This window comes from Brassica rapa, chromosome A04 (assembly GCF_000309985.2).
Source record: "Brassica rapa cultivar Chiifu-401-42 chromosome A04, CAAS_Brap_v3.01, whole genome shotgun sequence".
NCBI lineage: Eukaryota > Viridiplantae > Streptophyta > Magnoliopsida > Brassicales > Brassicaceae > Brassica > Brassica rapa.
In genome coordinates, this window is record NC_024798.2 from 7,805,339 (window position 1) to 7,821,368 (window position 16,030).

A 16,030-nucleotide genomic window follows, 5' to 3' on the forward strand; every position below is an offset into this window, starting at 1 on the left:
TTTTTTCCCCTTCTCCATCACATTAATCTCGTTTTTTTTTTTTTTTTTTTTGAATACTGATATGGTGATGTGACGAAGAAGGAGGTAATACATGATCGTTCTGAGTGCCACTGGTGGTTCTGATTTCGCGACCATTCTGGTTCTCCACCCCTGCTCTTGCGCAGTTCATTGGTTATAGAGCGGTTGCTCCCTTAATCTGCTTGTTCTCCTTTCTTACTGAATTTTTGTAGCAGTAACGAGTAGCAGACTGCGTTGATCCTTTTCTCTCCGACCTTTTTGCACATATCTGCACATATGACACTGAAAAACAAATGCATGAAGGTGGAATAAAAGCTAAAGTGCAGGGTGGGAACTAGCTAAAGATGAGCTAGCCACTCAGGATCAGCAAGATGGATAAAAAGGATAAGAAGTCCTGAGTGTGTTCTCGTTTCCCTGATCTAATGCCCATAACAAGAAGAATTTCAGTTAAGATTAGGTTCAAGTAAGGTGGAGTTAAGTCTACCCAGTGTAACCTGATCGGCTGAGAACTTCTGGAGAATCAAGTGAGATATATCAGGGTGTTCCAGATCCACATGTGTGTCTTTCGCCACTGCTAAGGTCACTGAATAAGATAACTAAAGCACGAGGTGGTCAGTGATCAACACAGAATAAGGTCCTAATTCCCACAAAATTTTGACTGACTCAATAAAAACTGACTCAAATTGACCCAAAAGAAAAACAAAAGAAAGAAACGAGTTAGTAAACGACGAAAACCCTCCCCCGGACTTACTTCACAACGTCTCTGGTGTGAAAATAAATCAGAGAGAAGGTGAAATCAAGAATAAACATTTTTTTTTGTTCGAGATACTTACCTGGCGCGGAGCAGCCTGACAGAGCAAGACGCGGTTGCTCCGGTAAAGGATGCTCTGGAATGAGAGCAGCCAGCTGCTTGCTCCAGTCAAGGGTCTCGGATTTTCTGATTTGTGACCTGAGACTCAACAAACTAAAAACAAAAATAAGTAAAAAGAAAATCCTAATGTTAATGACACTCACCAGTGGGTTGCCTCCCACCAAGCGCTTGGTTTAAGTCTCTAGCTTGACTTGGTGACTGGGATCAGTCGGGTTGAGCAGGAGGGCTTGTTCCAAAACAAGCTCCACAATCAGACATGTTCAGCTTCAAAACTCTGCTCAACAACCCTTTCACAGCAGCTTTCCCTTTCTCCTTCAGCTCATGTGTGAGAATAGCTCTGACTTTAGAGAACGGTTTAGAGGTACTTTTGCACTTTACCTCATACTCAATGGAGTTCTCATCACACTCGAGAGGTATCAAAGTCATTGTAGGATCTCCCTTGACCCTTTTCTTCTGGACTTTCTGTTTCACCCTTGAATTCCCTCTGATTTTAGTAAGATCAGTGCATGGATCTTCATCAGATAACAGCCTGCTCTCACACTTATCACCATGCTCCTTCTCTGGAACAACCTTCAGCTTTTCTACATCAAACACTGAGATGCGAGAGGCGTGTGATGAGGAAGATCTGGTGGGTACAGCCTTGTAGAAAACTTTCTTGTTGATGTTGGAGAAGCAGACTCTCTTGTTGGGCATATCGATGGTTGCTCCAACAGTAGCCATGAATGTCCTTCCAAATATCAAAGGCATCTCATGATCCTTGTTCATCTCAACAACTTGAAACTCAGCAGGAACAATGCATTCCCCTACTTGAACATGAAGGCTGCGGATGGTTCCATATGGGACTGCTCTGGAAGAGTTTGCAAAGGTCAGGGTCAGCTGAGAACGCTCAACATCAGCAATACCCAAATCGTCTACAATAGCCTTTGAGATGAGATTCACACAAGAACCAGAGTCACAAAGAGCGTCCTTGAAGGTTGTTCCTGCGATGGAACATGGGAAAACAAACTTTCCAGGATCATCAACCTTAGGTAATACCTTCAGTGCTGGTGTAGACAGCGCTTTGGTATAGAGGACCTTGATCTCCTCTTGAGTCTCTCTACAGTTTTTAAAGAACTGGAGCAATGGACGAATCTGCAGAGCATCTTCGAATGCAAGTTCTTTAGGAAGCCTTCTCACCATCTTGTTAAAACCTATCAGCTGCTCTTCACTAATGGGATCCATCAGATGTCTAGGTGGAATTGGATAGGGAACCTTGGGAACATAGACTCAAGATGGTGGAGTCTCAGCAGGTTCGCTAGGAGCAGTCACTCCAGAGCTAGCAGACTGCTCTGCTCTCTCTTCTGCGCCTGAAGCAGTCTCAGCAAACGGCTGCTCTATTGCATTACAGTGCTCAGTCCTAGGATTTTTATCAGTTCTTCCAGGAAGCGTCTCTTGTTGCCTCTTGACACTCTCAACTGTTTGAGCAAGCTGAACATCGATCTTTCTTATATGGATTGCAAGATTGTCATACTTGTTATTCAGCTCAGTGAACATGTTGCCCATCCTGGTGTCTATTTCTGTGGTTACCTGATTCAACGCCTTGGCCTGAACCTGCTGACCCTGCAACAGCTGTTGCATCATCATACCCAGACCCTTCAGCTCATCTGGTTGACTGTTCCCGTTAGCTGGAACAGCATGCGGATTGCTCTGCGGTTGTCGCTGGTTCTGGTTCTGAATATGCCCGGCCGTAGGTTGCTCCATGCTGAAGACGTGCCCTTGGTTGTTTTTCAGTAGCTGATCAACCTTGGCAGTCAGCTCATCTATTTTCTGGGTGTCAGAACTGTTCCCTTTCTTGGAGCAATCACTCTCCTCTTTCTTATTAGCTGAGCTAGCAGCCATGTTCTCAATCAGCTTAAACGCTCCAGCAGTGGTTTGAGTCATGAAGTCTCCATTGCTCGCAGAGTTTAGAGCACCTTGGTATTTCCAGTCCACTCCATCATAGAAAATGTCCAGGATATAATCATCATCAAATCCATGGTGAGGACATTCTCTGCGATAGTCATTGAAGCGCTCCCATGCGTCGCAGAAAGGCTCATCAGTGAGCTGTTTGAAGGAGGTGATCTTGTTCCTCAATGCAGCTGTTCTCGCCTTAGAGTAGAAATGGCTGAGGAACGCTGATCGGACCTGTTCCCATGAAGTGAGAGAGCCGGTAGGGAGAGAGTTCAACCACCGTGCAGCTTTTCCATCAAGAGAGAATGGGAATAACATGCACGTGATGTAGTCTGGTGGAACACCATTCACGCGAGTAAAACTGCAGACTTTTTCGAAGCTCTCAATATGCTCCATTGGAATTTCTGTAGAGAGACCAGAGAACACCTTTCTCTGTACTAGACCGATCAAAGCAGGCTTGATCTCAAAGTCCTGCCTGGTACAAGGTGGAGGAACAATGGCAGAGCGCGTAGTAGGAATGTTACGCGGAAGGTTTCTCTGCCCGATTGGAACAGTCTGCGCCTGTTGTTCCTGCTGCGCGAGAGCAGCCTGTTCAGCAGCATCCTGCTGAGCTTGGATGGTCTGTTGCATTTGTTGCATCTGCTGCTGCAAGAGTGCCATAGCCGCAGCGAGATCATCCTGATTGGCGTGATCACCCATAGTGGTGTCAGTTTGCCTTGGCTGTTGACGATTTGTTCTTTCTAACCTTGCTAGCTCCTGGTTGGTAAATGTAACTAACTCTCCTTGTGCGTTTCTCCGAGTATGTCTACTGGTCATGCACCTGGAACATTAGCTGCAACAAAAAGGATAAGGCAAGTTAGAGGTCTTAGACTAAATAAATAACCGAAAAATAAAGGTAAAAAGATGGTCCCCGGCAACGGCGCCAATTTGATATTACGTGTATACGCACACCAAATAACCTAATGTGCACACTACCACAATCGAATGGTATGTCGATGTAGCACTTTAGGATCGAATCCACAGAGACCAACTATTACACTTTATCTTTATGGGATCAATATCAAGCTAAAACAATATGGGGGTTTTAAAGTTGATTTCGTAACAAGCAAGTAAAAAGATTAATTAAAGATTTCAGATGATTAAAATGCTAGCCTAGGGTGGTTTGGTCGGGTGTTAAGCAAGTGTGAGCCAAATAATTATTCAAGTTTAATTAAGAGCAAGTCTAGAACTCGGATCACTCAAGTAGAACAGCCCACTGTCGTGGAACTGCCCCCTATGCTGATCGATCTTGATACCTAAACTCTCGTTTGGATCAAGATGCGACAGCAGGCAATAGAGATCAAGTCCGATAGGTTCACCAAACACCCTAATATCTACTTTCGCTGATTAGGGATGCTAGGCTCATTCATAACAGATCTAGCAACCTATTACACGGTTAATGAACAGGTTAAACCTAGGATCTAACATTAAGCGGCCAGATTAATGCAAGCATTAAGAACATTTATGAATGAAGACAATCAATGGTTTCACTTATCTATGTTTAACTCGCGGATCTAACACCCGAACACCCTAGAATAAGCAAGTTGACTACTCAGCCATGAACAGAGAAAACACAGAGATCAATTCTGAATAAGACTTCATGTAAATAAAAGAGATAGAAAGAGGGTTCAGGATAATCTTCTCTATGGTGAGAGAGATGGAGGCTTCTCCCTTTACAATCCAAAAGCACAAAAGTCTCCAATGGTTTACTTCTGTCTAGAATAGCGTAGAATGATAAAGAGAAACAGAAAATATGATATATCAAAGCCACAGGCGGCTGGGAGAGAAAATAGGGATAATTAGGGCAAATCCCGTAATGATTGTAGTTTCCTAAAAAATCTCTGCCGCTGGAACACTCACTCGGAACAATCACTCGGGTTGCTCCGCTATCCGGAACAGTCATCAAGACTGTTCTGCGTGAAAACCACCAAATTGCATTGTTTTCTGCCTCTTTTGTTCCAGCTGATCCATCTCCCATCCAATGCAACTCCAGACCTGTAATGACTCCAAAAGGACTAGGAAGACTCGATAAAGACATGAAAACCAATTTAAAAGCATATATACAAGATGTATAAAACATCATATATCAATGGTCAAGTGCAATTGCCTTTGTTAAAAGAACCACCAAGTGTTCTAAAAAAGTTGATGGAAGGGTGATGATGTAGAATATGAGACCTTATAACATGATTTTTTTCATTTACTTCACTTGGTGGGAAAGTAGAGAGATCTTTTCAAAAGGGAAAAAGACCATCTATGTTGGTTCTACAAGGTAAAAATTATCATGGGCAGATTAACTCCTAATAATGACAGCCAAGCAAAGTTTGGACAGCTTTACATAGCTGGCACAGAAAATGAAATTGAGAATAGAGAAAATTGTCTGAGGTACTTTCTTCAAATATTTAGAAACCTTAAATCTCAATGGAATAAACTGTCAGTCTACTATCATTCTGTTTTTATATAAATTCTTTTGCAGTTCTGGTAAACATGGTTTCCAGTGCAATAAGAAGGATAGTCTGAGGAAAGACATTATTGAGAAATTGATGAAGATGTTGGATGAAGTGAATCCATATGTCAAAAAGTTCAGAACTGCTAGAGATCGGTTTCATATTGCACCAGAATATTCTTTTCATATGAGGATTGTAAGTGACCGATCTAAGGATGGGAGGACATATAATTCTCCCACAGCCTCAGAAGCTGATGCACTCATTCCAGGAGATTTAAACCTAGATATGGATAAAAGGGATATTGTTCTACAACAGAAATCAGGAAACCTGCTTAGAATCAACAAGATACATGCTGCTTATCTTGCCCTTCAATATCCTCTGTTATTTACTTATGGAGAAGATGGATTCAGACTTAGTATTAAGAAAGGTGTAACAAAAGCTACAAAGAAACAGAAGAATCCTAATATCAGTATGTGACAGTTCTTTGCTTTTCGTCTTCATGAACGCAAGAATGAGTCTCATTGTTTGTTGCATTTGAGAAGACTGTTTCAGCAGTTCATGGTGGATGCCTATACTACTATAGAGTATAATCGCCTTCGCTATATGAGATTTAATCAACCTACTTCGCAATCTGATAGTTATGACTCTATCAAAGAGTCTGAGAATGCAGGAAAGGTCGATATGAGTGATCAAGGATCGTAGTTAATGTTACCATCTTCGTTCACATGAAGTCCTAGATATATGAAGAATCTTTACTTGGATGTTATGACCGTATGTAAGCATTTTGGATTTCCAGATCTTTTCATCACTTTCACTTGTAATCTGAAATGGCCAGAGATCACAAGATATGTTAAGTCTCGAAAGCTAAAGGCAGAAGATAGATCAGACATTCTTTGTAGGATCTTCAAGATGAAACTTGATTCACTGATGGATGATTTAACCAAGAAAAATCTACTTGGAAAGACTGGTGCCTGTAAGTTATAAATATAATTATATTTTAGCTTCCCACATTTTGATTTCATTTGGTGTAACCTAATAATTTTTTTTCCTATCAGCTATGTACACGGTCGAGTTCCAGAAACGTGGTCTACCATACGCACACATTCTCTTATTCATGTATCCTTTGCACAAGTTTCCTACAACCGATGACATTGACAATATCATTTCTGCGGAGATTCTTGATAAACTCAAGGAACCTGAACTTTATGAAGTTATTAAGGATATGATGATTCATGGTCCATGTGGAGCGCTAATATGAATTCTCCATGTATGGAGAATGGTTTGTGCTCTAAGTCTTATCATAATCCATTTGTTAAGAAGACCACTATTAATAAAGAAAGATTTCCTGTTTATAGAAGGCGTGAACAGTCAGAGAACTTTGTCCTCAAGAATGGATACAAATGTGACAATCGGTTTGTTATTCCATATAACAAGAAACTGTCTCTACGTTTCCGAGCTCATATTAATGTGGAGTGGTGAAACCAATCTGTATCTATCAAGTACTTATTCAAGAACATAAATAAGGGGCAAGATCGTGTGACTATAGCCGTGGAACCGCCATATCACATTGTTGCTAACGAGTTGGACAATGAAGACATTACTGTTGAAAAAATGGAAAAGAAAAGAAACGAACTGAAGGATTTTTTCGATTGAAGGTATGTAATTGATACAATTACATTCGTAATTTTAAGATGTGATCAATATCTTTCGTTTCTAATTGTTTGTTTCTGATATGCATATATGTGTCTTCATGTGAATCAGCTTGGCGAATCTTCAAATTTCCTATTAACTATCGATCAACTGCTGTTGAGAAGCTTAGTTTTCATCTACCAGGAAAACAAGTGGGTACATTTAATGGAAAGGATAAGCTGAAAAAAGTCATCAGTCGGAAGCTCATTGAAAAGACAATGTTCTTGGCATGGTTCGAGTTGTATAAAATCGACGAGTTTGCAAGAACACTAACTTATGCCCAGATTCTTATCTACTATATCTTTGACAAGAAGTCAAAGAAGTTCAAGAAGCGGAAAAGAGGATTCTGTTTAGGAAAAATAAATTACTCTCCTGGGAACAGGAAGCTGCTTATTTCTTGTGCATATTGTTAGTCATTGTCAGAGGGCCTACAAGTTATGATGACATTAAGACCTTTGAGGGAGTTCTCTATCCTGAATACAAAGATGCATGCTTTGCTCGTGGATTATTAGATGATGATCAGGAGTACACTGATGATATTGTAAGGAGAAGCTACGAGTGTTCTGCAAGTGACCTACGACAAATTTTTGTTATTATGCTTATGAGTAAAACTCTCTTTCTGCCAAAGGTCGTATGGGAAAACACTTGGTAATATTTGTCCGAAGATATAGAGCATAACAGAAGAAAATATTTGAATAGACCAGGTTTGAATTTTTACTATGGATATGAGTGTGTAGCTTTTTTACTTATGTGTAGACTGGAAATATGAATGTGTATCATGTATCTTATACGTACCTATTGTTTTTTTGTAGGATTGGTGTTGAGCGACGATGACAAAAAGAAGTATACTTTACTAGAGATTGAGAAGCTGTTGAGACGTAACTGCACATCTCTACCAAGATTAACTTCAAAGCCAAAGCTGCAAAGACAAGCACTCAATATTTTAATGTCTTGGTAGTACATGAGCGCAGCTATGATCGAGGTACATTGTTAGAGATTCTTGATAGAGATGTCCCGAAAATGACTGATGAGCAAAAGGAAATTTATGATCAGATCCTTGCTGCTGTGAATCAAGGAAGCACTGGAAAAACTTTTCTCTGGAAGTTACTTTCTGCAGCTATTAGATGTCGAGGAGACATTGTTCTTAACGTCGCATCAAGTGGCATTGCTTCTTTATTACTACCAGGAGGTAGGACTGCTCATTCAAGATTTGGTATTCCATTAAATCCAGACGAGTTTTCATCATGTACTATTCAGCCTGGAACTGATCAAGCTAATTTAGTCAAAGAATCATCACTCATTATATGGGACCAAGCGTCAATGATGGGCAAACATTGTTCTGAAGCTTTGGATAGGAGCTTATCTGATATAGTTGGGAAGCATGCAAACCAGCCTTTTGGTGGAAAGGTTATTGTCTTCGGGGGTGACTTTAGGCAGGTTATTCATGTTATAAATGGAGCTGTTAGGGCTGAGATCGTTCTGGCATCTCTGAATTCGTCATATCTTTGGGAGCACTGCAAACTACTGAAGCTCACCAAGAACATGCGTTTGTTGTCGGATGGTTTGTCACCAGAAGAGGCTGCGGATCTTAGGGATTTTTCCGATTGTATATTAAAAATTGGGGATGGTAAACTTGCAGAGCCTAATGATGTTGAAGCGGTGATTAATATTCCATCTGAATTTCTTATAACAGACTCCGAAAATCCAATAGAAGCAATCAGCACAGCCATTTATGGTGATACTGCTTCTCTACATGAAAAGAAAGAGGCCAAGTTTTTTCAAGAGAGAGCTATCCTATGTCCGACCAATAAAGATGTCAATATGACTAATGACTACATGCTGGATAGGTTGGATAGTAGATTTATATACTCTATGTTCTTATTTTTTTCAATTGGTTGGATGTATAAAATATATGTACTAATGATTGAGTTTCGAGTTTAGGTGATGAGAAGATTTACTTAAGTGCCGACAGTATAGACCCAAGAGATAAGGGTTCGAACAACAATGAAGCACTAGGACCTGATTTTCTTAACACTATTAAGGTGTCTGGTTTACCTAACCATAGTCTTAGACTGAAGATTGGTTGTCATGTCATGGTTCTGCGAAATTGCGAGCCTTCTGCTGGGTTAATGAACGGCACGAGACTATACATATCACTCAACTAATGGACTTTATGGTTCAAGCTAGGATAATAACTGGAGAAAATGTTGGAAAATTGGTAGATATTCCTAGATTGTTGATAACACCATCAGATACTCGACTGCCTTTTAAGATGCGCATAAGGCAATTGCCAGTGGCAGTGGTGTTTACTATTACAATAAATAAAAGCCAAGGTCAATCCATATCCGAAGTTGGCATCTTTCTACCAAGACCTGTATTTTCACACGGACAACTCTACGTGGCTGTATCTACGGTCACTTCTAAAAAAGGATTGAAAATTCTGGCTGTCGACAAAGATGGTAAACCGCAAAAGAAAACTAAAAATGTTGTCTTCAAAGAGGTTTTTGCTAACCTGGAAGAGTTTGTTTTACAAGGTAAATATTTTATGAACTATATTTTCTTTCTATTATGTCACCTAAATAGACACAATTCAGTAATTTTATTTTACTTATTTTCGCCAATGCAGGTTTTAGATTTCTACAAACAAGATATGCATCGTTTATGTAGTTTCTATTTATTGTCAAAACTAAGCACTTTTTCTTCGTATTGTTTTTTTTTAAAATAAGTAAACAGTTTCATTTGTTTTTTTATTTTAAATGTTGTTGCTTTTATTATTTGACCCGCATCATAACACAATCATCCAAACAGAAAACAAATTTATAAATCGTGAGATCGAGCTAAAGAAAACAAATAACTAAAACTACTGACGATTCACATGAACAATATTGTATGTCCTATTAATCAGTGTGTCTAAGAGCATAATTCTATTACTCAATCTATCTACGAGCTTGACATCAGCAGCAATTTACTAACCTTGTGGTGTTTTAAACGATCTGTTGTCAGCTTCAATGTGCAGTTTGAATAGAGGAGCTTCCATCTGTTAGTTTAAGAGTTTCAAATAACTGAATTCTATGACTTGCAGACCATATATTCAGTTTTAGTAAGACTTCAATGTATATTTTACTAATATAAATCAGTGTTCAAATTAGTTGAATAGGAATTTAGCAGTTTTTTTATTGCTACAACAGTGAAAACAATACATAGGATGTACAATTGGTACAAAACGGCACTTAAGATTGCCAAAACAGACAATTTGGTTAGCAATTAAAATGAAAATATCAATGACTACTTGTCTATCAAGAGTACAGTCAAATTAAAGCATCAGGCCGACAGATACTAAAAAAGTATCATAAATTTTTCTCATCTATCTTACAAAACCAGTCTCAGGTGATCAAACAAATGCAATCTAATATATTAGACCAAACATACTTAACACACTTCACCGAGCTTAACATTTTTATAGTAACATTAGGCAATCAAAAACAAATGATATAATACATTCAAACTATCTAAACAATCTCTAAGTTAAATCATACTACTCACCAGAAATTGTTGCAGATATCAATAAAGGAGTACTTATCTTTTGTTTTTATGTCGGAAACCTCTTCGTGCTTTGCTGTTTACGGATCTCCTCTAATTACTCTCTCCATCACAATATGACTCGTGCTTTCTATACAGGCAACATCACCGTAGACTCATGCGACCTGGTTTCTTCAATTCATTTATTCGATGTCTACTGTTTCTTCTTCTATGCCTCGATTTCGTACACAATCAAGATGAAGATCAACTGTAGATACAAAAGAGGTTCCGTTAGTCTCAAATGAGTATAGAACTAGATGTTTAAACAGAGTATACATACTAATTTGTACCTTGATGGAGTCGATTAATCAAGGCTTTACATCTTCTAATTCCAGATTACATAGAAATCGTACCAAATTCTCCCAGGAACTCGCCGAATATCTCCATCTTTTTCCTTTGCAACCCTAGACTTTTCTCTTTCGATTGTCGATCATAGTTTTTTTTTTCATCGTGTAACTGTTTTTTCCTGCGTAAAGTTGTTAAACATATAATTTGGCTTTGTTGTTTTTATTTTTGGTTTAACATGGATTATTGGAAAACCCATTTAGTAATTAGTTATATTTAGTCTTTCATTAGCAATTAAAAAGCCCATTAGTAATAATAATATACTAGGTAATAACCCGCGCCTTGCGCGGGATGTGATTATTAGTTTCGTTATTTTTAATAAAAACACATTAAATCTGTTTAATCTAGATATTGGTTCGGTTTTAAATTATTTTTTGGTTTTTTTCTGTTAGAATGTTTGATTTGTTAGTTTTTCGGTAAAAACCAAAAATTATTATTATTTGTTAATTTTTATGTTATAAATTTTAGATAATTGTCATGTCGAACCAATGGTTTCATATTATAGTTTGTAAACGGATAATAGTTCAAGAAAAAGAAAAGAAAATTATTAAGACTAATCATTTCACTACAATTTGATCGGTAGTGAAAGAAGCATTAAGAAAAAAATATTTCAACTTCAAAAAAATATAGATATTTCAGTAGTGGTAAATACTTATAAAGTGCTCACATCAAGGTGCACATGTATGTGTATATAAAAGTATATAAAAATAAATGACAAATATATAATGATATTGTTAATTAATATTAATAACATTTTTGTTCTAAATAATACATGACAGATAAAATTAAAACTAATTAAAAATTAAAAAGGCCTTGACATTAGTAAATTTTTTTCATATAAAAAAATCAACTGTATCCGTAAATAGAGGTGAACACAGATCGAATATCCGAGTATTTGGAGGCATTCATGTCGATTCAATCTTTAGTCACTTGGATAGTCGGTGAGTATGATATCCGAAATGATTTAGAATTTTAAAAAATATCCGATTTGATCCGTAAATAAAATTTAAAAAATAATTGAAAAATTAATAATAATGTTTTATTACAAAATAAAATATTATTTACTTTTTAAATTTTAATACCTAATATAATAAATTGAATTCATAAAAATATTGTAAAACTTATATATAATATATATAACATATATATATATATATATATATATATATATATATAATTATGTACCTATATGTATATATATGCAAATGAAATAATAGATCAAATTTGACAATTGCTCCTAAAAATATTGGTATTTGTGATTTGTTTTTTTTAATTGTATTTTAGTAATTTATTTGCTTCGTAGAGTTACGGATATCCATATTTTTTGGTTCAATTCAAAACGGTTAACGAATTGAATCAAAACTTATAAATATTTTGCCCAATTTTATCGGTAAACAATAAAAATAAAATATATATAGTTTAGCTTTTGATTCGAACCGAAAAATCTAAAGTTTTATTGGACTCTTGCATATGAGTTTTATATTAAAAAAATACAAAGTATATAGTGTGAGCACATTTATGAATATAGTGTGAATGCGTTAGCATATTTATTATCAAATCATTGTGAGGCTGCCACGTGTCTATTATAGTGTGAATGCATTTATTAGAATGCTTCTCCTTTAATATATAAGGGATTTTTGTGATATAAACTTAGAAATGTGCTATTTTGGAGATTTGCCCATTATGAGAAAAAGACCAAAATAGCACTAAATCAAGTTTTTGTTTCCAAACTAGCACTCAAGGTCAAAAGTCACAAAAATAGCACTCAAGGGGTGGGGTTTAGGGTTTAGAATTTAGGGTTTAGGTTTTAGAGTTTAGGTTTTAGGGTTTAGAGTTGAGAAGTGAAGTTTTGGGGATAAGATTTCAAATTTTGAAAAATAAAAAAATTTAAATTTTTCAAAAGATAAAATGCTATTTTGGTCATTTTAGTTTTTGAGTGCTATTTTTGTGATATAAACTTAGAAAGGTGCTATTTTGGAGATTTGCCCATATATTATCTCATGTATTACATGAACATATTAAAAAAATTAAAATTTGCAACATGAATTATCTAATACTATTTTTGATCTATAACTCATATTTTTTATTAAACTAATATGTACTTATGAATTTCTAATATATAAACAAAATATTTTAAAATATGTAAGTCAATGAGCATAAAAATATATCGAATATTTATTTTATTGACTATAAAATTAAAAAACAAATACCACACACAAACTATATGATTAACAAAGATCTTTTTCATCCATTTAGATATAAATAACTAATGTAATCCATCATATAATTTTGATATATAACCATATAATATATGATTTTAAATATTACAACTATAAAACCTATAATAAATATTAAAAAAAAATTAAACCAAAAATGAACACCCACGCGGGCGCGCGGATCAAGCGCTAGTATCTATTATAAGAAGTAGTTAGATAGGTCATTTTTACCGATTTATTTTCTCTTTTAAACCGTTTTTACTCTGATATTGCCATGAGTTCACTATCAGATAAATCTTGAAAAGGGAATAAAATCCATGTCCGATATCTATCTTATTAAAACTCAAGTACAAAATTGGAGTGTCTGGAGATTTTAATAGGATTATTAAAACATTTTGGAGTGTTTGGAAATATGAATTGTAGTCTTTTAAAAAAAATTAATTTTGTTTGGAAACAAGGATAGTAGTATTAAGAAAAAAAGTAATGGGCTTATGTTTTTTAAGAAAATTGAAAGTTATCAAGACCACTTTTAAAATATACCAAAATGGATCAATCTAATTGCCTAATTTTTTTTTTCTAAACTAACCATAAAACAAAATTTAAACTTTATATACATATTTCAAATCAAAATAATAATTCAAATTTGATTTAAATCAAAAATTGATTCAGAAATATACATATATTCAAAAATAGATTTTTACTAAACTATTTTTCAATAACCATTATAAAAAAATATTGTCAATATATATAAGAAAAATATAATACAAAGCCTAATTTGAAATACTAACTCAAATTATGGTTTTTATATTTCATATTAAGTTTAAAAATTATAATATATGTAATTATTTATATGATAGTATGTATAAAATACTATTAGTTATATGATTACTTATATGATGGTACATATAAAATACGATTAATTATATGATGATAAAATACGATATATAATAATGACTAGGGATGGGCTTTTGGGTACCCATACGGGTTTGGTTCTGATCGGTTTGTATTTCGGGTTTTCGGGGTCAAAGATTTCAGCCTTATTAGAATGTTTCTAAATTTTGGTTTGAGTTCGATTTGGATCTTTGCGGGTTTGGTTTAGGTTTGGATAACTAATTTAAATTATTTTTAAAATCTTAAATCATTATATATTTTAAATTTCTCAAAATATATAAATAAAATAATATATTACGTATAAATTTGAATAACATATGTTATAATACTTAAGCTTAACATATCAATTGGCTTGATTTAAAATTTTGGATACAGAATCAATAATTATTTTAAGTATTTTTGGTGATTTGAGTATACTTTAACTATTTCAGATATTTACTTTTGACTATCTATATATATTTTCAAGTATTTAAACCAATTTAAAAGTATCATTTTTGATGTTTCATATACGTTAAATCTAAAAATAATTAATATATATAAGTATATAAATCTATTTTTAGATAAATTCGGATATCCAAATACTTCGGTTCGGATCAGATTCGGTTCTCTAAATAACAAAATTTTGAATAATTAGAATATTTAATCAATTTATGTTCGGGTTTGGTACTATATTTTTGGATCGATATCGGTTATGTTCTTCGGATTCATTTTTCCAAATCCTAATAATTACATGAAAAACAAATATTAACATATTTTTCAAAATATACGCCCGCGCGCCTGCGCGGGTCAAAATCTATTTTAGTTTTAAACTCGCATCAACCATCTACAACAGCAGATAAACCTTTCTCTCCCATACTCATCTGGCTTGATCACTTGAACAAAAAGAATGAAATACTATTTCTTTAGATATTATTTATATTTGAGAAAATTTTATAAAAATACTTCAACTAAATTTTGTTAAATTTTTTAATATTCAAATTTTTGTCATCCGATTCAATACTTTAATTAATGACTTTATTCATTTTAATACACAAATTTTTAAAATGTGCACATTCTAATACCCATTTTATATCTATTTTAATTAAAATGTTGGTATATTTTCGACGAAATTTAAATTCTCCAAATCTAAGAAAAAGAATTTGGACTTTTTTAAAACTTTTATTTGAAGGTTTAGGAAGGAAATTACTAAATTATGGAGAAAAATAAAAGTAAAACTTAATTTTGAAAGAAACAAATTAAATTTATTTTATATTTCAGAAAACAAACAAAATTTGATACTCAAATCTTAAATATTTTTTTACAAAATTTAAGATTAACTACAATTAGTTATTTTATTTCTAAAACATAGAATGAAACTAGAATATTTTAAGGTTTATTTTGAATTTTAAACAATGCTTTTAATTTCATTTTAATATACAAACTTATAAAACCGTATTCATTTTAATATTCAAACTATTTTAAATACTAAACTGGATAGCAACAAAAAATTGAGTATTAAAATTTAGATGGGGTATTTTTATGAATATTTTCCTTATCTTTAGTAAATTTTAACTATAAATCACACTCTAAACAATATAAAATAACTTTAAATAAATATTTTATTGAACATAATTTATTTTTAATAAGAAAATATTTTTTTAAATAAATTGTTAATCAAATAACTTATATATACTAAATTTAATAAGGGGTTTTTGCCAAAACTAACCCACAACTTGATTTTAATCCCAAACCTATACCCAAACTTGAATCAAATGCAAAACTAACCTAAAAGCCTAGTGAAATTACAGCTCAGCCCCTTGTGACCAAACAAAAAAACAGAAGCCATTTTTACGAATATAGCCCCAGTAAATCGTCTGAGTCGTCTGGGATGTTGGAAGTCGTCTGGACGACTGAAGTGTAAGTCGTCTGGTACCAGTTTATTTTAAAAATAATTTATAAATCTTGTAAAAAAATATTTTGATGCGTAAAAAATAAAAATCAAGTAATTATAAACAGTTTTAACTGATATA

At 34.2% G+C, this 16,030-nt stretch overlaps 1 long non-coding RNA gene, 1 other non-coding gene and 1 pseudogene across 5 annotated transcripts; 2 read left to right on the top strand and 1 right to left on the bottom strand.

The window, feature by feature from the left end:
- The first annotated feature begins 2,897 nt into the window (after window positions 1-2,897).
- LOC117133860 lies at window positions 2,898-3,004 on the top strand. The gene has a single exon (XR_004457901.1). It is a non-coding gene; the product is annotated as a small nucleolar RNA R71 (small nucleolar RNA).
- A 607-nt stretch (window positions 3,005-3,611) lies between these two features.
- LOC103849170 lies at window positions 3,612-11,291 on the bottom strand. 4 transcript variants are annotated; one of them, XR_004457212.1, is made up of 3 exons: window positions 10,860-11,291; window positions 9,964-10,777; window positions 3,612-3,650 (listed from the first exon to the last, which is right to left on the bottom strand). It is a non-coding gene; the product is annotated as an uncharacterized LOC103849170 (long non-coding RNA). The 4 variants fall into 4 exon arrangements; XR_629345.2 differs by lacking the exon at window positions 3,612-3,650 and adding an exon at window positions 4,808-4,872; XR_629348.2 differs by lacking the exon at window positions 3,612-3,650 and adding an exon at window positions 4,813-4,852.
- Window positions 4,879-10,303, top strand: LOC117133423 (annotated as a pseudogene).
- Window positions 11,292-16,030: the final 4,739 nt, after the last annotated feature.